At 41.2% G+C, this 24,663-nt stretch overlaps 1 pseudogene; it reads right to left on the reverse strand.

The window, feature by feature from the left end:
* Window positions 1–572: 572 nt before the first annotated feature.
* LOC109929927 lies at window positions 573–19,746 on the reverse strand (annotated as a pseudogene).
* Window positions 19,747–24,663: the final 4,917 nt, after the last annotated feature.

Raw genomic sequence — 24,663 nt, forward strand, 5'->3', positions numbered from 1 at the left:
CAGCAGAATTATATACCACCACCATATGCAACTGTATGGTCTGATATATCCCTCTCAACCATGACCATGAAGCAAGCAAAAAAGTGGAGATTCAAAGAGACATAAAAGGTAAAGGTGTAGGAATGTACAAATAGGACTAAGCCTTTCATCCTCTCAGGCCTGTTCTATCACTCAATCAAATCATGGCTGATCTGCAGCCTAACTCCATTTCCCTGTCTTTGTGGCCCATATCTCCTTGATACCTTCAGTTAACAAAAAAATTATCAATCTCAGATTTAAAATAACAACTGATCCAGCATCCATTGCCATTTGACACATTGGTCATTAAAATGTTGTGAACTTATACAACGAATATACAAAAAGGTTAATGGAATGATGCCCTTTATATCTAAATGACTAGAATACAAGCTAGTAGAATTCGTTCATCAGCTATACAAAGCCTTGTCAGACCACAACTGTGGTACAGTGAGTAATACTGGCCAGTACACCACAGGAAGAATTTGCTGGCCTTGGAGTGTGATTTTTAAAAAAATCATTCTACTTTTTATTGTCAATTCATGTACAGCCATGCTTTAGATCCTTGATGGATACAGCGTCACACAAATCCTGTGCCCAATAGCTTTAGAGGGCAGGTTACTGCTGAACTTTGCACACACATGCCGCTATTCTCATGAGCACGAGTCACTTTACCCCAAATGACACAAGTCTTGTTTGGTTTTCCACCAGGAGTCACAGTGTTGTTCTTTGCTTTGTAGATATAAGCACATCGCATGGTAAGGTAAAATTCTGTATCATTGCGGCAATAAACACCCTCAATCTTCAGTAGGGCAGTGTGCTGTCTCTTGTTTCAAAGTCTTTGCTTATAGCCTGTAAGCACGGCTTTGCAACACAACCTTACAGGCAATGCGAGAGTGCTCAGGGCAGCTGGATCACCCACCCTGATGCCAAGACGGAGGAGGAATGTGATCTTACCTACAGAATGATAGCCGAATCTAAAGGGTTAAACTATGTGGAGGCTTCATTTACATTAGAATTGTATTCCCTGTATTTTGGAAGTTTCAGAGGTATTTTGATCAACAGTTTCACGATATTAAGGTTCAATAGCCTTTTCTTGTTCCTACACACCCATGTTCCAAAGTCAGGGAACCAATCCTGGCACCATAACAATTGCTGAAACAACACCAGAACCTCTCTAAAAATAAGGTGCCAAACTAGTGAAGCTGCCACAACACAGGATTAAAAGACCATAAGAAGTAGGACCAGAAGCAGGCCATTCTGCCTTCGAACCTGCTGTGTCATGGCTGATCTGACAATCCTCAACTATATTTTCCTGCCTTTTCCTCATAACCATTGATTCTCCGACTGATCAAAAACCTGACGTTCTCAACCTTGAATTCACTTAATGTCCCAAACACAACAGCCTTCCGCAGTAAAGAATTCCACAGATTCATTACCCTTTGAGAGAAGCAATTCCTCCTCATCTCTGTCCTAACTGGATGACCTCTCACTCTGAGAGTATGCCTTTTAGTGCATCTCCCCTCTCCCCTCTCCCCTCTCCCCTCTCATTTTCCCCTCTCCCACAAGGGGAAACAATGTGTGAAAATTTGCCCAGGTATGCAGTATCCGCAAAAGACAGACCAAATACAATCTGGCTGATTAGTCCACAACAGTTTATTCTCAATTATCACTGAAGTGATGGAAGGTGTCATGAAGGGTGTTAGCAAGAATCATATATTAATGACCCACTCACTGATCTTCCAGCTTTCTACCAGGACCATTTGGCTCATGACTTCACTTCACCCATAATCCAAACATGGACAAAACAGCTGAATTTCAGAGGAGAGTTGAGATTGGCTGCATGAAGGTGGTACTGACAGGATGTGGATTCAAGGAGCTCTCATAAAATTGAGGTCAACAGAAAGCGGGATGAATTGGAGCCTTACCTACTATAAAGGAAGATGGTTCTGATTCTTGGAGGCTGATTGTTGCGACCTCAGGAAAGCCCTATAAGAGCTCCTCAGGGTAGTGACCTAGGCCCAATTCTCTTCAGCCACTTCATCTATGTCCTTGTCTCTATCACAAGGCCGGAAATGGAGCTATTCACCAAAGATTGTACAATGCTCAGCAATGTTTACATTTTCTCAGGTACTGAAGCAGTCTCTGTCCACATGCAACAAGGCCTGGACAACATTCAAGGTTAGACTGATCGGTGCAAATAACATTTGTGCCACATAAGTGCAGGGCACTATCCTTTTCCAACAAATGAGGATACAAATAATCTCCTATCACATTCAAAACATTACTATTGCCTAATCCCTCACCATTAACTTCCTGGTGGGGTGGGGGGATCGGGTGGGTCATTGTTAACAGAAGCCTAGCTGCACCAGTTACATGAATACAAGAGCAGGTCATAAGTTGTGTCTATTATGGCAACTCGCCAACTTTCCAAAGACTTTCCACCATCTGCAAGCCACAAATCGGGACCATGATGCAACATCCCTCACTTGTCTAGATGCTCCAACAACACTGAGTAAGCTTCAAACCATCCCAAATATTCATTACCTTCACCACCACTCACCGTGGCAGCAATATGTACCATTTGCAAGATGTACTACAGCAACTTGCAAAGGATCCTTTAACAAGAACTCCCAAACCTGTAACCACTGCCACCTAGAAGGACATGAGCAGGAGACATGTGGGAACGCCACAATCTGTAAGTTCCCCATCCCTAACCCTAACCCTGTCGCAAGTCACACACCATCCTGACTTGGGAATGTGCCAATTGTCCCTCATTGTTATGATGTGACAACCCTGGAACTCCCTCGTTAAGAGCACTGGGGTGTACTGCAGATGGACTGCAGCAGTTTAAGAAAAAGCTTCACCGCTACCCTTTCAAATGACAATTAGGGATGGGCAATAGTGCAAGCCTTATCGGTGATACTCACATTTTCACAAATCAACAAGAGAAAATAGAGCATTTATGACCCATAAAGTGCAAGTGTTACAAATGTGCAGGAGCATCACTCAACATTACCTGTTTAATAGCTCACTGACTACATGTATACCAGTGACAGCCCCACTTTGGGGAGCAACATTCTTAAGTAGATAAGGTGATGCTGTATCCTCTGATCTGTATTTTTAACTGGGTGAATTTTAACTTCAACTTTGAGGCAGAAAATGAACCATAGTGGATCAGTCAATTATTTTATGCAACCAATTCCTACCGTCACCCTCCACTTCACTCCCAGATATCCCTCCTATGCTTCTTAGAACCAATTTTCTTTACTATTACTTCAATGAAAACAGACATCATGTAAAACAGATGACTGATCCCTGATTGCTATTTTGCTGTCAATGATCAAAGTGAAAATCTCTCCATAACTTCAAAAGCAGAATGTTCTCTTAGCTACATGCTGTTGACTTGAAGTAAATTTAAGCCAAATAAATTGATATAGCAGGAGTTTTTCCCCTGGATAGAAATTGAATCCTTTACAGCTATTGACTTGGCTTCAGACAGCACCCTTCATTTGATATCAAGTGCAAAAGCGGTTTGAATTCTAAGGAGGCTGCAGTTAAAACTGTCACCAACTCAAAAGACCACATTTTTATTCCCCAGCACAGTCAGCCCTACCCCACTGAGCATCAAACATATGTTCTCCAATTAACAATAATTAGTAGATAGATTATTATAAAGCAATGATCTGATTAGTTGCGAAAAACAGCCATTAATGTTTGTTTAAAGAGTACAAGGCTGATTTTAATCCTGCCTGTCTGACAGGAATGGGACAGGAATGTTGTTAAAATGGAGAATGGGTGCAATATTGAAACAGGCCAGGAGAGAAAAAGACCTAGATTATTGTGCATAGCATATGGGAGGTTCATGGCCAACAGACAGCAACAATGACTAAAACTAACAGGTTACTGGGTTGCATTAATCAAATCTTTCAGTATAAATCAAAGGACTCATTGCAAAGGTAACGGAATATAAAAAAAGGAAAGTTTTACTATAGCTATACAGGACCTCGGTGAGACCACGTCTGGAATGTTACATACAGCTCTTGATCAACTTATTTGCTGAAAAATATAATTGCATTAGAAGCAGTTCAGAGAAGGTTCATTCAGCTCATGTTTAGGCTGAAAGGCTTATCAATGAAGAAATGTTGAACATCTTGGGCCTATAGCCATTGGTGAATGTTTGAAACAAAGTTCTGAGTGGACTTTACAGAGTAGATGCTGATAGGGCGTTTAGTCATAAGGCACCAGCCATTATAGTGCAGGCAAGTAATTCTGGCCTCCTTGCTATAGGAAAGATGTTATTAAATTTGAAAGGGTTCAGAAAAGATTGACAAGGATGGTGCCGGGATTGGAGGGTTTGAGCTATAGGGAGAGGCTGAATAGGCTAGGGCTTTTTTCCCTGGAGTTTGGAGGCTGAGGAGTGACCTTATAGAGGTTTATAAAATCATGAGGGGCATGGACAGGGTAAATAGGTAAGTTCTTTTTCCCAGGGTAGAGGAGTCCAAAACTTGAAGGCATAGGTTTAAGATGAGAGAGGAAAGATTTAGAAGGGACCTGAGGGGCAACATTTTCACACAGAGGGTGCTGCGTGTATGGAACAAGCTGCCAGAGGAGGTGGTGGAAGCTGGTACAATTACAACATTTAAGAGGCATCTGGATAGGTACATGAATAGAAAGTGTTTAGACGGATATGGGCCAAGTGCTGGAAAATGGTACTAGATCAGTTTGGGATATCTGGTCAGCATTGACAAGTTGGATTGAAGAGTTTGTTTGTGTGCTGTATGACTCTATGATGCTATGACTCCATAAGTGGTCGTTTCCCAACCTGCTCCTTTAAATATCCCTAAATTTTAAAATAATTTGTTTTGCTTTTTTTATGGATCTGGAGCACTAGGAATGATTTTCTGGAACCAATAGGGAAGTTTGGGCATCTCCTAGACTCCCTGTTTTCATAACCATCCACAATTGCCTCTGACCCTCCTCTCATCATTTTCCCTATTCCAGTGACTGATTCTTAACCCAATGTTACCTGCTGATAGCTCATCACTCAAACTCAGTTCAAGTAGCAGAACATGCTGAAATAAGCTAATGAGGGCCATGAATTAAAATGGGTGGTTTTCCACTGAATTGACTAATGCCACCAACCTCCATGCACCCATTCCCAAATTTCATTCCTCGTAAAATTGATGTAAATGGGAAACAAGTGGGAAAATCTCCATTGATCATAGTTATATCTAACACAACAGAACATGGTTGTAGTATTGAAAGACAATACTCAGATATTGATGTAAGAATTCCTCAGGTAGTGTCCTAGGCCCAAAGATCATCAGTGCTTCATCAATTTGTTCATGACAAATTTTGAAACAAACTTCTTCCTGCAGCAGTGAAACAACATAACCAGTGAGAAGCAAATGCTGCCTCCCTTTAAGAGGTGCCTTCCCACGTTGCTAATCAAATGCAGTCAATGTGGTGATGGTACTCCCACGTGCTGTTAAGTAGGGCATTCTGGTGTTTTTACCCAGCAACGGTGGAGGAATGGTGATCAGTTCATAGTCAGGATGGTATGTGTCGCTCCATCATAAGAACAGAAGTGAGGATGTTCATTGATGATTGCAGTATTCAGTCTTTGTACAACTCACAAGGTAATGAAGTATCAGTCCATGCCTGCATGCAGCAAAATTTGGATAGTATCAATGTTTTCTTGATTCATGGAAAATAACATGCTGCTACAAATGTGTGAGGCAATGTTCATTCCTAATAGAAAATCTACCCAGCTCCTTAATCACCACATTCAATGGTATTACCATCATTGCGTCACACACCATCAAATTTGGGCTGTCATTTTCTACCAGCTATTAACTGGGCCAAACGTGTGTAGATGGCAGCTGTAAAAGCAAGTTAGACCCTCAGTATTCTATGGTTAGTGACCTCAGCCCCTGTCTCCCAAAGTCTAGCCACCAGCTACAAGATACATGTCAGGATTGTGAAGGAATATTCACCTGGATGAGTGCAGCTCCAACAACACTCAAAAAAGTTCAACAAAATCCAGGACAATGCAAACCCCATGATCAGTACCCCATCCTAAATGTTATATTCCCATTACACCAATGCACGGTGGCAGCAGTGTGTACCATCCATAAGATCCACTGCAGTATCTCCAAACTCACCCCAAGACACATACCATCCTGACTATGAACTGATCACCATTCCTCCACCGTTGCTGGGTAAAAACACCAGAATGCCCTACTTAACAGCACGTGGGAGTACCATCACCACATTGACTGCATTTGATTAGCAACGTGGGAAGGCACCTCTTAAAGGGAGGCAGCATTTGCTTCTCACTGGTTATGTTGTTTCACTGCTGCAGGAAGAAGTTTGTTTCAAAATTTGTCATGAACAAGCTGTCAGATGATCTGAAGCCTCCCTGGAGATGCTTGTGGAAGAAGATGATCTGTATTGTATTTACATATTGCCAACTGAATTAGAGGAGACTGTCCGATGGGAGTGATCACACTGTGGTAATTATACCTCAACGAATTGTCTTGAATTAGTTTTGTTCTTCTTTGACAGAATATTCTGGAAGGTCTAAAAATAAAAGCAACTAGTTATAAGCACAGCAATTTGAATATTTATTTGGACATAACATAGCTGATAGCAAGTGTTTCCTGGCAATGGGTGGCAAACATAATGCCAACTGGGTATAGGAGCGAGATCTCAGAGGCCCCCTGTTGTAGGAATCTTATCCTCGGGATTGAATAAGGTGAAGGAAGTGCTTCAATGACCTTACTAGGGCAGCAAAAGTGAGTGCTAGTTTTCATTTCATTCATCCCCCTCTCTCTAGAATATATGACAGTGTCTTTCACCTACACCTTGTTCCTGTACGCTCAACAATTCACTTTACTCTATCACTATGTTTACCACTCTGTACGAGGCCACATGATCTTTCAGTTTCATTGCAAATATACTTCCTTGCTTTCTTTATACTTACATCAAGCTCTGCTCGCTTGATTCTCCTTGCAGACAAACAAACTTTCTCAGGACTCATTCCTTACTTCATATACTTCTTTCCCATCTAACACCTACTGACCTGTTTGAATCTTGTTTTTTCGTTCTACCAGTACAAGCCCTGCACATCTGCCCCCTGCCAATCGATAACACTTGGCCTGTCTTCCTGTAGGCAGCAAGTAACAGTGCACATTAGTCATGGATGGAGCAAAAACAAGGGGATGCAGCTAACTGGAGCAACAAACTAAACCACCACAAACTTGGAGATATATGAACAGACAAACAAGGAACAAAAGTTGATCCACTCGGTCCTTACAGCCTGCTCCACCATTTAATAAGATCATGGCTGATCTGATTTTAACCTCAACTCTACATTCCTGCATGTCTCCAATAATGTTTCAACTCCTGGTAATCAAGTATCTATCTAACTCCACTTAAAAATATTTAAAGATTTTGCATCCACTGCCTTTTGAGGAAGGGAATTGCAAAGACTCACAACCCTCTGAGGGAAAAAAAAATTCTTCAGTCATTCTTCAACGGGTGCCCTGTTATTCTTAATCTAAGACTCCTGGTTCTAGATTCTCCCACAAGAGTCTTAGAGTCATAAAGGTTGACAGCACAGTAAAAGGCCCTTTGGAGGAAATATGCTTTCCACATCCACCCAGTTGTTATCTTAATTATCTTAATTAATGTTATAGAACATAGAACATAGAACTGTACAGCGCAGTACAGGCCCTTCGGCCCACAATGTTGTGCCGAACTTTTACCCTAAACCTAAGGTCTATCTAACCTCAACCCCTACTTTATATCTTAAATGTTTCAATTAAATCACCTTTGACTCCTTTAAATTACACAGCACACAGGCCTATTCTCTCTACTCTTCCCTCATACGGCAATCTGTTCTTTCCAGGTATCAATCTAGTAAACCTTCTCTAAACTGCTTCCAACATGTAAATATCCTTCTGTAAGTACAGTGACCAATACTAAACCCAGCACTCCAGATGCAATCTCACCAATGCACTGTATAACTAAAGCATAACACCCTACTCTTGCATTCAATTCCCTCACAATAAGCCATACCATTCTATTAGCTTTCCTGGTTATTTGCTGTACCAGCATTTAAACCTTCTGTGATTCATGCATCAGGACACCCAGATATCTCTGAATCTCAGAGCTCTGCAGCCTCTCACCATTTAGATGAAATCTTTTTTAATTTTTCTGCCAAAATGGACTCTTTCACATTTTTCCATTTGCCAGATCTTTGTCCACTCACTTAATCTATCTATATCTCTTTGTGGTCTCTTTGCATCCTTTTCACAACTCACTTTCCTACCTCGCTTTGTGTCATCAGCAAATTTATCTACCATACCTTTGATCCCTTCATCCAAATCTTTTTTCATAAATTGTCAAGAGTTGATGCTGCAGAACTGATCCCTGTGGCACATTAACCCAATGTCTTCTTAGGTAACATAGCTTGTGTATAAGCTGAGACAAGCCACACCTCATACAAGGTTTGAATGTTTTGCTGAGATTAGCTGAAAGAGAAGTGAGTACTTTGTACTGGAATATTAATGTTCTAATGTCATGTAACAATCTTAAAGCTATAATGCCTATCTAGTCTGGAATCAATTCAATAACACAACATTAGCGAGATGTTGTTCTGAGTATCTTACTTGGATTTGGTTCTCTTTATCTAGGGAAGGATATGCTTGCCATAGAGGGAGTGAAACAGAGGTTGACCAGATTTATCCCTGGGATGATGGGATCGTTTTATGAGGAGACATCGGGAAATGTGCTTTCTGGAATGTCGAAGAATGAGAGCTGATCTCATTGCAAAACTTGCAGAATTCTCACAGGCATGGCAATGTGTTTAGAGGTGGATACTTTCTCCTGGCTGCTGACTCAAGAACCAGGGACATAATCTCAGGAAAAGGGGCATGCACATTTAAGACTTCACTCAGAAGGTGGTAAATCGTAGGCATTCTCTGCCCCAAAGGCCTGTGGAATCAATCATTAAGCTTGTTCAAGACAGAAATCTCGGTGGTTAGCACCGCTGCCTCACAGCGCCAGGGATCCGGGTTCGATTCCACCCTCGGGTGACCGTGTGGAGTTTGTACATTCTCCCCATGTCTGCGTGGGTTTCCTCTGGGTGCTCTGGTTTCCTCCCACAGTCCAAAGACATACAGGATTGGCCATGCTAAATTGCCTGTAGTATTCAGTGATGTGTAGATTAGGTGGGTTATAGGGGGATGGGTCTGGGTGGGATGCTTTAAGGTCAGTGTGGACTTGTTGGGCTGAAGGGCCTGTTTCCACCCTGTAGGGATTCTATGATTTACAGAAATCAATAGGTTTCCAGGGACTAATGGGCAGAATCTTATAGAGGTCGGAGTGACGTGGCTGTGGTGAGATTTGTGATAGAATCATTTGAATTCTAGCAATACCTATCTGATGTCAGGTGCAACCCATTGCATCTTTTATATATTAGACAAGTGGTGAGAGGAAACTCTCAGTAGGCAGTAGCAAACTGCCATTTAAGTGAAATGATTGTTGGTTACACACTTTATTAATGCTACAACTCCCCCCATTAATATTCAGCTTCCCATCTTATCAAACGTGACAAACAAGCTGAACGCCTAGAAATCTCAACATTGAATTCAGAGTAGTACCTGTTGACTTCAGCTCGCTGTTTGCTCCAAAGGACCACGATGTTGGACAGTGGGCACACTCTACAGGCACTGTCCACATACATCCACATGCAAAGCCATTGGCATTCAACATGTGCCAACTTCTAAGAAGCCTCATGGCACATCTCAATCCACTTAGAGAATGCTTTTCCACTTCAATGCTCTCGGACTGCAATGGCAAGTACCATTATAATGCTACAGCAAGGAAACTATGGACTCGGACTTGCACATAGCTCATTTACAGGACCAGGCTGTATCAATGGCCTGTTTGGTTGCTGTCATAGCACTTACTCATTTTGAGACTAAATGGACACTCAAAGCACTCATGCCTTCCAATGCCTTGCCTTTTGTGCATAACTTTGCTTCCTCAGCCAGAGATAGCAAATCACATTACTTCTGTCTTTTGCCATTCAACACAGACACAAGGACAGGAAGCTAGTCATGTTTTCTAGAAAGCTTCAGTTGTGTCAAAGGAGTTAACCTTCTCCCAGGGCAACCTCCAAAACCAGTCCAGGAGCTTGTACACAGTCATCACCTGATGTTTAACCTCAACAATACGTTCCTGCATTTCCCCAATAATCTTTCGACTCCTGCTAGTCAAGTATCTGTCCACCTCTGCTTAAAAATGTTTAAAGATTAAGCATCCACTGCCTTTTGGAGAAAGGATTTGCAAAGACTCACAACCCTCTGAGAGAAAAAAAAAGTGTTTCCTTATCTCAGTTTTACATGGTCACCCCCTTATTCTGAAACTATGACGCCTAGTTCTAGATTTTCCAACAAGAGTCTTAGAGTCATATAGGTTTACAGCACAGAAGAAGGCCCTTTGGAGGAAACATGCTTTCAATGTCTATCCAGTTAAGTCCCAACATGATCTGATACATTTCAATTAAATCACCTCTGACTCTTGTAAACTCCACCACACACAGGCCGAGCCTGTGTAGTCTCCCCTCATAAAGCAATCTGCTCATTCCAGGTATTAATCTTGTAAACCTTCCCTGAACTGCTTCCAATGCATTAACATCCTTCTGTAAGTACAATGACCAATACTGCATCCTGTACTGCAGGTGAGGTCTCGCCAATGCACTGTATAACCTCTCTGTATTTAATTCTCCAATTGCTAGGCAGTGACCACCCATCTTAACAATTCTTCTATTGTGGGCTGCTTTCGTTCTAGAATGAGAAGAGGAGAGGCATGACAGGAGATGAAAGTGGGTGGCACAGCTATTACTGTTGGTGCGAATGAGGAAGCATCTCGTTGAGTGAGTAGGCAGCACAGACAGGCATACAAGACTAATGGTATGAAGGGTTGGAGTGCACAACAGCGATGGGGGATATGTTGTAGGCAATAGTGAGAGCGGTGGAGTATGAGCCTTGGTGGGAAGTGGTTGCAGTAGCAGAGACAGAGTGAATGTGACACATGGGAGCGAAGATGGTTGCACTTATGCAGCAGATTAAAGAAGATCATTGACCTGGGCAGCAACCTGAGATTGGACTGACATGGTGTAGTGTCATGCCTTCACTGTTGGTCCTGGGAGAAGAATGAGTCCTACCAGTGCACCTCACTGTCTAGTAAGACCTCAAGGTCCCTGTCTGCTAAGAGGGGCACCAATTTTGCCTTGTTTGCCATGTTCGAGGCACATATCAGCAACCGTGGAAGCCAGCCCTGAACTGACTGTGCTTGTCTGGGTGCACAATGAGCTTTCAAAGCTGGTGCTAGTGCCAGCAATGCCACACCCAGTGAATGGTGGGTTGTTCTGGGAAGGATGTGTTGAAAGATGAGACTGGAATTGGATTAGAGGGCTGCTGTAGGGGTGGGGTAGGTAAAAAATGATGTGTGTTTGTGAAGATATGGCCAGCAAATTCACTAGGTCTCATGGCAGAAAACCTTCCAAAAATCTTGATGCAACTTGTAATTTGCTAAAAAGATATAAGGTTCAGCCCAAGGACATTAAGAGATGTGGAGGTAGTGCAGGAAAGTGACACTGAAGATAATGATCAACAATAATCTAAAATGGCAGGCCTTGATGGATGGGCTGATTGGCCTATTCCTGGTCCTATCTTCCCGTGTTCCTAAACATGGTCCACTTTGGTACCAAAGACTTAGGTAGGAAGTGGGATGAGATCATGAAAGCAGATATTACGAAGTTAAGAGGGAAATTTAGAGCAAGATCTAAAGAGCAGTAAACTCAGTATTACTCCCAGTGCCACAGAGTAGAGTGCATAGAAATAGGAGGATTGCTTGACTGAACTAGTGGTTAGAGAATTGGTGTAAGAGGTATGGCATCAAATGTTTAAAATATTGGACTAGTTCTGAGATGTGTGGGATCTGTACAATCAGGACAGGTTAGACTTTAACATAACATAATATCCTTTTAGGTAGATTTGCTCATGCTGTTAAAGAGGTTTTAAACTAGCTTGACAGGGTGGTGTTGGGTGCCTGAGAAGTAGCTCAAATCAGAAAGATGTAAAGCTAGTGAAGGGAAAAAGAAAAGTGGCAAATTAAATCAGAAACAGGTGAAATGAAGGTGAGTTAAGCCTGGAATGTGGAATAATCTCAAAAAGACAAAGTTAAGGGCCATACAAGCTGAGGAAGGGGCCTCAGGCAGGAAAGGCTGATGTCAGGGCTCCAGAGACCTACCCAAAGAATGCCTCTGATCCTCACCCTGAAAATGTTTAAAACTTTTTCTAAAATGGACTCAGCCTAGCACCCAAGCTTTCCTGTATGTCACATCTGAGCCCATCTCTCCACTGCTGAGGCTGCAGAACTGTCAGCTCCTATGACTGGGCTGGCAGTACAAAGAACCTACTCTGTCCTTATTTACACTGGATGCAAGTATGGACCCATGACTCACTTTTCCTCCCGACATCAGGTTCACTATTCTGCTGATAAATTTCAATCTTTTAACTCTGTTTCAGTCTCCTCCAGTGCTGCCTGACCAGTTGAGTATTTCTAGCATTTTCTGTTTTCCTTTCAGATTTCCAGCCTTCATGGAGTTTTGCTTTTGTACAAAGAATTTTGGAAGCAGTTCCTGGATGTTCACTCAACACTAGCTGTTCATGGGCGAATCTAGACCAGCAACAATGGGACAAGAATTGCAACCAAAATGGCAATTAACAGGAATGCCTGCTCCTTGAAAAAACAGCACCCCATGATCCAAGAACAAATTGCTTCAACCCTTCAACTCAGATTGCGTTCAGCAAAGGGACAATTAAGCTAGGAGATTGTAATACATTCTCCATGTGATCACTTGGTGAAATCAAATCTACAACAGATTGATAAAATATACATGTGCATGTAAGGCCTTGAAGATGCAATAAAAATTTGCAGGGGAGACAGTAACAGCTAATATGGGCCCTAAGGTGATTTTACCTTGCTTTAGATTTATAAACTGTTCTGCATAACAAATATCAAAATAATAAGGATGTAAATACATCAATATTGTGTTGTCTGCAGTTCTTCACTTCATCCCGCTAGCATCTACTCAGCCATCTGTGTGCACCAAGATTTAATATTTCATCTCTTTGGTTCTTCTATTTACTGCTGAGTTGAGGTACATTTTTCTGTAATTATTTTTAAAGATTAATAGTGACAGTGAATTCAGCTATTACTGTTAATTATAGAATAAGATTTTTAAAATGACTACATTTGTATGGTTTACTACAATGCAGAGTCATGGTCAGGCATCCTGAATAATCATCAATTTATTTTATTCCCTGATGCAGATAGACTAGTGTGAATGGGGAGCAATAATTTAATATGTTACTAGTACCAAGAGTGCAGTAAACTGAAATACTCCAGATACTAGTGTTAAATTTATGCACATTGATCACAATACCATAAAAAATATCAGTTATAAAATTCTTAAGTAATAAGATGAAAATTCAAAACCAACTTTGCAGCAATCAGAACTTAGTAGCACTGTGAAAACTTCTGAGCTTTTGTTCACCGGATTAGTGAGGGACATAATTAAAGGAGCAGCAATGTTAGTGTTATTTATGCTACTTTATTCTCCTTCCAGCAGCTCAAGGGGGAAGGGGCTAATTTTTAATCTAATTTGTAGCATTTCAAATTCTACACAGAGATTTCTTATGCATCTCCTGAGCTCAGTCTTTCTCCTTGCAACCCTGCTTTTCTTCTTAAGGGACTGCATCTAAATCCTCCCAATTTAGTCTATATGCGTCGAACCAGCAAGTGCTAAGGATTGTTTTGCATAGATTTTATTGAGATACTGCTACCATTTGCTTTGCACTAGTTCTGTTTAATTACATGTTTTGAACACACTTTGTTTTTCATCTTGGGTTTTTTCTTCACCTGAGCCCATTGAGTTAAAAAAATTATTTCCCCTGTCATTTAATTTTCCTTCTTTTTGTGATCTGTAATTGGTCCTGGGTTTCTGACTTTTTGCTAATAAGCAGCTTACTCTCTCTCCCTTTAGACATAACCCACACTGCACTCTTTATGTTATGAATTTTACAAGGGATTTTAATAGATGCTTTAGGCTATGCAAACTGTTGTTAAAAAAAAGAAAAGCTTAATGCTCAAGCCTTGACACAGAGGACATGTGAATGTCTGCTTATTATTGCAGTCAAGTCTCAAAAACTTTCATTAAGATTTGTCAGGGCCAAGAGGGGAAACAAAATCAGGACTACATGAAGGAATATTAACCTCATACTCCACAACAAACTATAATTAGTAAGTACTCCATATTAACTCTCTTTGGACAGAAATGCTCATTATTTTTATACATACATAATAAAACTGCTGATCTAAGGTCAAAGGCCTGCTTGTGGATGAAGAAATGAGGAGGTGTCAGAGCAGAAGAAATTGTGATTTGTATTTTTCATTTCAAGATAGCTCTAAAATGCTACACAGGGAATGGAAGGAAATGTTGAAAGTGGGTGTCAGGCTGTCAGTAGTCTGACAGCTATGGTAACTATCCTCTAATCCAGCAGGCTCCAGCCATGCTCTCAGCTGACACTGCAAGGGTTGACTGACAGCTGAAGTGCGGGCACTTTTTACAGGCTGAAGTGACTTTCAGTCTACAAAGCTGACAAGCACAAAGGAGGGATTTGCCCTGAATGGTTGGTAGTGAAGCTTGGTAAAGGGGTTATTGAAGAGGTCTTTCAGAAGATGTCAAATTCAGGCTCTGATCATAACAACGCTGTTAATCACAGCAGTGGACAGTGCGTTGCTGATGTTTGAACTGGTTATACAGATAGATAGATACATTCAGGAAAACAATCACTCAAAAAAAGAGTATAAAACATTGTCTCATAAGACAACGTAAAAAAATTTAGTTGCTTTCGTACAACCATTTCTTATAGGTGTATAAAATTTAAGCTCTCCAAAAGCTCAGTGAACTCTTACAAGGAGCGGCTGAGCTATACAGGACAGTAAGGTCCCAAGTTTAATGCCCAATATTTTTGTGGAGCCTGCCAATCATTCATCACAATCGCACCACAAACATCGTCACCAAAGCTGATGACATGTATTTATTTCTCCCCCTTGATGATCCAGATCTGGTTTGGAGCTGAAGAAAGTTGGCCATGTTTCTGCCCCTGATTTTTCCCCTGGTACCCTCAACAACGTTGTATGTGCGGGTTAAATAGGACTGAATGGACATCATGATACAATGACACCCATCACCACCATCATCTCCAGGCTCCACCACTACAGCTTTTTGAATTGTTTGGTGGCATTCACCATTGACCAACTGGCACCTCAAGCACAACGGAGAACTGCAATCTCCAGTACTGCAAAGTTGAATTGGACATTCCTGCTCATTCTGGCTCCAGAGGAACATTTTTTTAAAATAATGTACCTTTTTGGGGATTGTCATTGCTTTCTAGTTATCCAATTTCACAGAAAGGCTCAAAAATAGATATCAGCTTAGGGCCCTCATTTACATGTGTGCAGGGCCTAATGTCAAGTTTAGCAACTCTTGGGGAATCTTGATAAAATTCCACCCGAAATCCCTGATCATAGGCATTGCAGCCACCACTTGGACCCAAACAAGTTCATTCCTGCAGCTGGACCTTATTGCAGCAGTTTTATGCCCTGAAACAAAGTCCAATTTCTATCCCAAAAGATTAAGGAGGGAGATTTGTCAATGTTTGCAGAGCTAGTGAGGGGCGAAATTTAAGAAACAAAAGAAAATGTGTGCATCAAATTAATGTTCATTCTATTTTGAATATTGTTGTATTAATATCTCATAATTTAATTAAACATATGCATATTTCTTGTGGAGAAAGACAAATGAAGTCAGAATTTATTTGTTTGCCAGTGAACAGAAGTTATTATAATATGGAGCTAAAAAGTACTTCAAAGATGCTGGATCTGAAATAATCATTGATCGAATCTTACCAGATTGTGAGATAACAGCCTATGTGCAATTAATAAGTCCTGTTTATTTTCTGTGGTTGACTGGTTAGCCTATTGTAAGAAATGCAAATTAGATTTATTTAAACTGTGTTTTAGCTCATTCATCTCCCAACTCAGATCCATGTCATCTGATCATTGAGAGGCTGCCAAATACTACTGTTCCACTCAATGTGCACATCTGACTGATAGGGGCAAAATGAGGTTCTGAAAGAATTTGTTCACCAGAGAGAATTGGACTATTCATCTCCTTATGATTATCTCAAACAACAGAAACTCCTTCTTTAATATTCCATTGGTAATTGGAATATCTGGTGCAGTAGTGAAAAGAAATACCCCACATTCAACTCCTGAGCCTGGATTTTCTGGTGCTGGACATCCATTAAGATGGTTTAAATTTGATTTCTGGCATTAGAAAATGCAGAGAATTCCTCCCACACAGCAACTTGACATACCTTGCAAAACACTCTATTTTCTGCCGGGTAGACTGCAGTGGAAGCACTCAAGAAAAATAAGCAGGCATTCATTTTAAATATTAATGGTGTTAGCCTAGGCATCACTGGCACTGTTAACTTTGATTCAGAAACTCATGATTTCAAGAACTACTCCAGAAGCCTAAGTATAAATCTAGGCTGACAATGCAGTGCTGTAGTCTTGGTAGGCATTCTTATTTAAATAAAAAGTTAAAGCAAAGACTTACAGGTCACACAGAGCTATTTATAGAAGAATTGGAGAGCTATTTTAGTATCCACGATCATGACTTAGAAGAGATAGACTAAAAGGTCATTTATCCCATTGCCATTCATAGGATCTTGCTCTGTTCAAATTGGTTCCAAGTCAACAATGGCTTTGTTCCAAAATACTTCAAAGTGCTTTGTTATGTTGTGAGGACGTGATACAGGCTATGCATTAAATTATGCTCTGCCTGTTTGTAATTTTAAATTTTGTCTACCCTCGGAACAATTTACCACCAGTTTAATCTGCAGACTGTCCAACGTAAATTATGCTCATTTAACATACGTGTCCAGGGCTACTAGGTGGGAATACGTCTTGCAAAGATCATGAAAAACACAGAACAAAGTAATTTACTAGTCAGGTAGCTCCTGGTGCACCCTTTTAAAAAAATCCATTTCATCTGCCAAAGTTAAAATGGCAGCAAACGACCAGGTCATGTCTTGGATGCAGCAGTGAGTTCAGACACTTGCATGATAGCCCCATTGCTATGGGTTACAAGCTGACTTGTTTAAGCACACATTGTATTTACCCCAATTGTTTAACAGGTTACTGACTACTACTGGAATCTTGATGCTGGACAATGGGACAGAGATTTTTACCTTTGGCACCTGCTAAATATATTCATCATTTTCACATTATCTAACAGACGCTGAATAAAGCACAACTCTTGTTCTACACCAAAAATATTCTTCCTGCATGTTTTCTTTACATTTTTCACTTTGTTTCATAGAATCCCTACAATGTGGAAACAGGCCCTTCGGCCCAACAAGTCCACACTGACCCATCCCTCTATAACCCACCTAATCTACACAACCCTGAACACTACTGGCAATTTAGCATGGCCAATCCACCTAACCTGCACATCTTTGGACTGTGGGAGGAAACTGGATCACCCGGAGGAAACCCACGTAGACATGGGGAGAATGTGCAAACTCCACACAGTCAGTCGCCCGAGGGTGCAATTGATCCCGGGTTCCTGGTGCTGTGAGGCAGCAGTGCTAACCGCTGAGCTACCATGCGCCATTGTTTGCCATGTTCTCGTCTTTCGGACAGAAAAATTGTGATAGGGCAGAATAAAATAAATAAAATGCTAACCACTGCACCACTGTGCTGCCCCTTTCCCTCTTTTTCTGTTTTTTTTTTCACTAGAAGCAAGTTCTTACTGTAATTCTTGATCAGAAGGGTCAAAGATATAGCCCATGGTAAATGCCTTCATAAATTATAGCAAACATAGAATCTGAGCATTGAACAGCATAGCACAGAAACAAGCCCTTCAGCCCACCATGTCAGTGCCAACAATAATGTATCCCATCTGCCTGCATTAGATCCATATCCCTCCATTGTCTGCCTGTTCATGAGTCCAACAGTCTCTTAAATGTTGCAATCATATCTGCTTCTACCGCCTCTCCTGCTGGCACATTCCAAGCATCTACCACCCTCTGCATAAAAACCCTGCCTCGCGTATCTCCTTTAAACTTTCTCCCCCTCATTTTAAATATATACCCGTAGTGTTTTCCATTTCCACCCTGTGAAAAAAGACTCCAACTATCCACCCTATCCATGCCCCTCATACTCTTATATACTGATATCAGATCACTGTTCAGCCTCCAATGCTGAAGCAAAAACAATCCAAATGTATCCAGCCTCTCGTTATAGCTAATACATCCCAATCCAACAACATCCTGGTAAACCTTCTTTGCACCCTCTCCAAAGCCTCCACATCCTTCCTACAGTGTGGGGATCAAAACTGCCATAATGCTCCAAATGTGGCCTAACCAGAGTTTTATACAGCTGCAATATGTCTTGCCAACTTTTATACCAATGAAGGTAAGCATACCATATGATATCACCTTATCTACATGTGTTGCCACTTTCAGGGAGCTATAAACTTGTACCCCATGATATCAATGCTCCTAAGGGTCCTGCCATTTATTGTATACTTCCAATTTGCATTTGACCTCTCAAGATGCATCACCTCACTCTTGTCCAGATTAAAATTCCATCTTTCATTTCCGAGCCCAACGTTGCAACTGATCTATATCCTGCAGTATCCTTTGACAACCTTCCTCATTTTCCACAATTACACCAATTTTCATGTAGTCTGCAAACTTACTAGTTAGACCACTGATACTTCCATGCCAATCATTCATATAAATTACAAACAATAGAGGTCCCAGAACTGATCCTTGTTATACACCACTGGTCACAGACTTCCAGTAAGAAAATCACTACTCCACAACCACCCTCTGTCTTCTATGATCAAGCCAATTTTGTATCCGACATACCGACTCACTGTGGATCCCATGTGACTTAATCTTCTGTACCAGCCTGTCATGACGAACCTTGTCAAATGCTTTAGTAAAGTCTATGTAGACAAAATCCACTGCCCTCCCCTCGTCAATCATCTTTGTCACTTCCTCAAAATACTCAATCAAATTTATGAGACAAGACCTTCTCCGCAAAAAGCCGTGCTGACTATCCCTAATAAGACCATTCTTTTCCAAATACGAGTAAATTCTGTCCCTAAGAATCTTTTCCAATAATTTCCCTCTCACTGATGTAAGGCTTACGAGTCTGTAAATTCCTGCATTCTCCTTGTTGCTCTTCTTAATGAAAGGAACGACATTGGCTATTCTCCAGTGTTCTCGGACCTTGCCTTTGACTAAAGACGATACAAAGATCTCTGTCAAGGCCCCAGTAATCTTCTGCCTTACCTCTAAGGCATCCTGGGAAAGATTCCATCAGGCCTTGGGGACTTGTCCAGTTTAATACTTTTCAAGACACCCAATAGCTCCTCCTTCTTAACATCAACATGCTCTAGAATATCACCCTATCCTCCGAAATCTTACCATCTTTCATGTCCTTCTCCTTGGTGAATACTGATGCAAAGTGCTCAGCAAGGACCTTGTCCAATTCCTCTGGCTCCATGCATAAATTCCCTCCTTTGTCCTTGAGTGGAGCTAACCTCTTGCTCCTAATACATGTATAAAATGCCTTGGGATTCTCCTTAATCTTACTTGTCACGGACTTTTGATGGCCCCTTTTCATTCTCCTAATTCCTTGTTAAAGTTCTACACTACTTGCTTTATATTCGTCAAGCGTCTTGTATGATTTCAGTTTCCTAAACCTTAAATATTCTTTTTGTTTTGATTAATCTTTAAATATCTCTTGTCATCCAAGGTTTCCGACTCTTGCCATCCTTATTTTTCATCCTTACAGAAATCTGCTGGTCCTGAACTCTGATCAACTGGTCTTTAAATAAAACTCCCACACGTCAGATATGGATTTGCCCTCAAACAGCCACCTCAATCTAATTTATCCAGTTCCTGCCGAATACTGTCATAATTAGCCTCACCCAATTTAGCAATTTCCGGCTTGAGAGGATACCAGAGAGGGAGGGGGAGGATCCAGTTGTTGTGGTCCACGTAGGTACCAACAACATAGGCAGGACTAGGAAAAAAGACCTGTTTCGGGATTATGAAAAGCTAGGAACAAAATTAAAAAACAGGTCTTCAAGGGTCATAATCTCTGGGTTGCTGCCCGAGCCATGTGTAAATTGACATAGGGAGGCGAGGATCAGGGAAGTAAACACGTGGCTAAAAGAGTGGTGTGGGAAAGAGGGTTTCCTTTTCATGGGGCACTGGCATTAGTTCTGGGACAGGAGGGATCTATACCGCTGGGATGGACTCCACCTGAACAGGGCCGGGTCCAATGTTCTGGCGAAAAGGGTAAATAGGGTGGTAAATAGGACTTTAAACTAGTAAGTAGGGGGAAAGGGAGGAATGAGCATAGAGGGAGCATAACAATTAATGTAAGGCAAAGCAGCAGGTTAGCAGGTGACGAGGAAGCTTCAATTCCATTGAAAATTAGGAAAAAATGTTAAAGGGAAGAAGAACTCAAGAACTGTTAGTAATGGAGGTGATAGGACCCAAAAGAAGGTGCAAAAACTGGCATAAGGGCACTTTATCTGAATGCTCGGAGCATTCGAAACAAGGTGGATGAGTTGACGGCGCAAATCATGGCAAATGGGTATGATTTAGTGGCCATCACAGAGACACGGTTACAGGATGGTCACGACTGGGAGTTAAATATCCAGGGGTATCAAACTGTTCAGAAGGACAGACAGGAAGGTAAGGGAGGTAGTGTTGCTCTGATTTTTAAGGATGATATCAGGGCAGTAGTGAGAGATGATATAGGTTCTACTAAACAAAAGGTTGAATCCATTTGGGTGGAAATTAGGAATAGCAGGGAGAAGAAGTCACTGATAGGTGTGGTTTATAGGCCACCAAATAACGACATCGTGGTGGGGCGGGCAATAAACGTAGAAATAGCTAATGCATGTAAAAATGGTACAGCAATTATCATGGGGGATTTTAATCTACATATCGATTGGTCAAACCAGGTCAGTCATGGCAGCCTTGAGGAGGGGTTCATAGAATGCATCCGCGATAATTTCCTTGAACAATATGTAATGGAACCTACGAGGGAGCAAGCTATCCTAGATCTACTCGTGTGTAATGAGACAGGAATAATTAATGATCTCACAGTTAGGGATCCTCTCGGAAGGAGCAATCACAGTATGGTCGAATTTAAAATACAGATGGAACGTGAGAAGGTTAAATCCAGTACCTGTGTCCTGTGCTTAAACAAAGGAGATGATGAACGAATGAGGGAGGAGTTAGCTAAGGTAGAACGAGAGCAAAAACTTTATGGTGGGTCAATTGAGGAACAGTGGAGGACTTTCAAAATGATTTTTCACCGTGCTCAGCAGAAGTATATTCCAGTGATGAGGAAGAACTGTAGGAAAAGAGAGAGCCAGCCATGGATGTCTAAGGAAATAAAGGAAAGTATCAGATTGAAAAAAAACACAGAAAAAAAATCAAAGAGTAGTGGGAAACTAGTAGACTGGGAAATCTTTAAAGGCCAACAGAAAGCCACAAAAAATGTTATAAAGAAAAGTAAGATAGATTACGAGAATAAACTAGGTCAGAATATAAAAACAGGCAGCAAAAGTTTCTATAAATATGTAAATCATAAAAGAGTGGTGAAGGTAAACATTGGTCCTTTAGAGGATGAGAAGGCCAATTTAATAACTGGGAATGAGGAAATAGCCAAGGCATTAAACTGTTATTTTGTGTCGGTCTTCACAGTGGAAGACACAAATAACATGCCGAAAACTAATAGCAAGAAGGTTATAGCAGGTGAGGACCTAGAAACTATCATTATCACTAAGGAGGCAGTGCTGGGCAAGCTAATGGGGCTAAAGGTAGACAAGGCTCCTGGCCCTGATGAAATGCATCACAGGGTACTAAAAGAGGTGATGGGGGAAATAGCAAATGCACTAGTAATTATTTACCAAAATTCACTGGACTCTGGGGTGGTTCCCGCAGATTGGAAAACAGCCAATGTGACACCACTGTTTAAAAAAGGAAGTAGACAAAAAGCAGGTAACTATAGGCCAGTTAGCTTAACTTCGGTAGTGGGGAAAATGCTTGAATCTATCATTAAGGAAGAAATAGCAAGACATCTGGATGTAAATTGTCCCATTGGGAACACCCAGCATGGGTTCATGAAGGGTAGGTCATGTTTAACTAATTTGGTGGAATTCTTTGAGGACATTACTTGCATGGTGGACAATGGGGAACCTGTGGATGTGGTGTATCTGGATTTCCAGAAGGCATTTGACAAGGTACCACACCAAAGGCTGCTACATAAGATAAAGTTGCGTGGTATCACAGGTAATGTATTGGCATAGATAAAGGATTGGTTGACCAGTAGAAAGCAAAGAGTAGGGGTAAATGGGTGTTTTTCTGGTTGGCGGTAGGTGGCTAGTGGTGTGCCTCAGGGATCATGTTGGGAGCTCAATTGTTTACAATTTACATAGATGATTTGGAGTTGGGGACTAAGTGTGGTGTGTCAAAATTTGCAGAAGACACTAAGGTGAGTGGTAGAGCAAAGTGTGCAGAAGACACTGAAAGTCTGCAAAGGGATATAGATAGTCTAAGTGAGAGGGCAAAGGTCTGGCAGATGGAGTACAATGTTGATAAGTGTGAGGTCATCCATTTTGGTAGGAATAACAGCAAAATGGACTATGTTTTAAATGGTAAAAAACTGCAGCACGCTGCTGTGCAAAGGGACTTGGCTGTCCTTGTGCATGAATCGCTGAAGGTGGGATTGCAGGTGCAGCATGTGACTAAAAAAGCAAATGGAATTTTGTCTGCCATTGCTCGAGGGATGGAGTTTAAAAATAGGGAGGCTATGCTGCAGCTGTATAGGGTCCTGGTGAGGCCACACCTGGAGTACTGTGTGCAGTTTTGGTCTCCTTACTTGAGAAGAGATATACTAGCACTGGAGAGGGTGCAGAGGAGATTCACTTGGTTGATTCCAGAGTTGAGAGGTTGGATTATGAGGAGAGACTTAGTGGGCTGGGATTATACTCATTGGAATTCAGAAGAATAAGGGAGATCTTATAGAAACATATAAGATTATGAAGGGAATAGATAAGGTGGAGGCAGGGAGGTTGTTTCCGCTAGCAGGTGAAACTAGGACTAGAGGGCATTGCCTCAAAATAAAAGGAAGCAGATGTAGGACTGAAGTCAGGAGGAACTTCTTCACCCAAAGGGTTGTGAATCTGTGGAATTCCCTGCCCAGTGAAATGGTTGAAGCTACCTCACTGATTGTGTTTAAGGCAAGGCTAGGTAAATTTTTGAACAGTAAAGGAATTAAGGGTTATGGTGAGTGGGCTGGTAAGTGGAGCTGAGTCTCAAAGATCAGCCATGATCTTATTAAATGGCGGGGCAGGCTCGAGGGTCCAGATGGCCTACTTCTGCTCCTAGTTCTTATGTTCTTATGTTCACCAGAGGACTAGTCCTACCCTTATCGATAACTGTTTAAAAAATTACAGAATTATGATCACTGTTCCCAAAACGCTCACCCCCCCCCACCCCCCCCCCCCCCCCCCCCCCCCGCCCTGAAATTTCAATCACTTGGCCAGACTAATTCCCCAATACAAGATCTGGTATGGCCCCTTCCCTAGTTGGACTATCTACATATTATTTCAAGAAACCCTCCTCGACGCACCTTACAAATTCTGCTCGATCTGAGCCCCTGCAACTAAATTCACCAAAGTCACAACAATGTAAACAACACAGCAAAAGACATGTTAGAGTGATGACTGGAGAAACATCTTTTATCAGCTAATTATCATTCATCCTCACAAACAACCAGTGCGTGTCTGCTGGTAGTTTCCTCACAGGGAGTATTGAGAAATATATTAAACCAAAATTGGACTTGAATTGAAGTCAAGGTCAACATCATCAGCTTTTTAGCTATTGCTCCCATCTTTAAGGCTAGGTAAACTTTTGTTTTATCCTGTACAAAAAACAGATGCATTTTATATAAATGAATAACTTTTCAATATTTATAATCAAAAATCCATTGTTCTCCAACTCCTTGGGCTGTGGAAATAAATTGAATTATTTATTTTTCTTTTACATGGGTCTGATCTATTGTTCATGATTTCTTAATTGGTGCGATCAAATTAGTGTAAATATTGCACTTATAAATTCAATTCTTAAAAGTCTCTGATATATTGTTATGTGTTCTACAACATGTCTGTGTAACAGTGTTAGGTATAGACAAACTGATTTTACTACATCTGAATGGATCTCCCTTTCTGACTGATATTATTTTAGCCCAACTCCCACTTTCTCAAGAACTGCAGGAGAACATGGACAAGTGACTTAAAGCAATAAAAAAAACCCCACAGTTAGTTATACATGTAGAAGATTGCATGGAATAGAAATTGGACCTCATCACCTTAATATTTACCAGCGTAGCCCGTGA

This window comes from Rhincodon typus, chromosome 7 (assembly GCF_021869965.1).
Source record: "Rhincodon typus isolate 14 chromosome 7, sRhiTyp1.1, whole genome shotgun sequence".
Taxonomy (NCBI): domain Eukaryota; kingdom Metazoa; phylum Chordata; class Chondrichthyes; order Orectolobiformes; family Rhincodontidae; genus Rhincodon; species Rhincodon typus.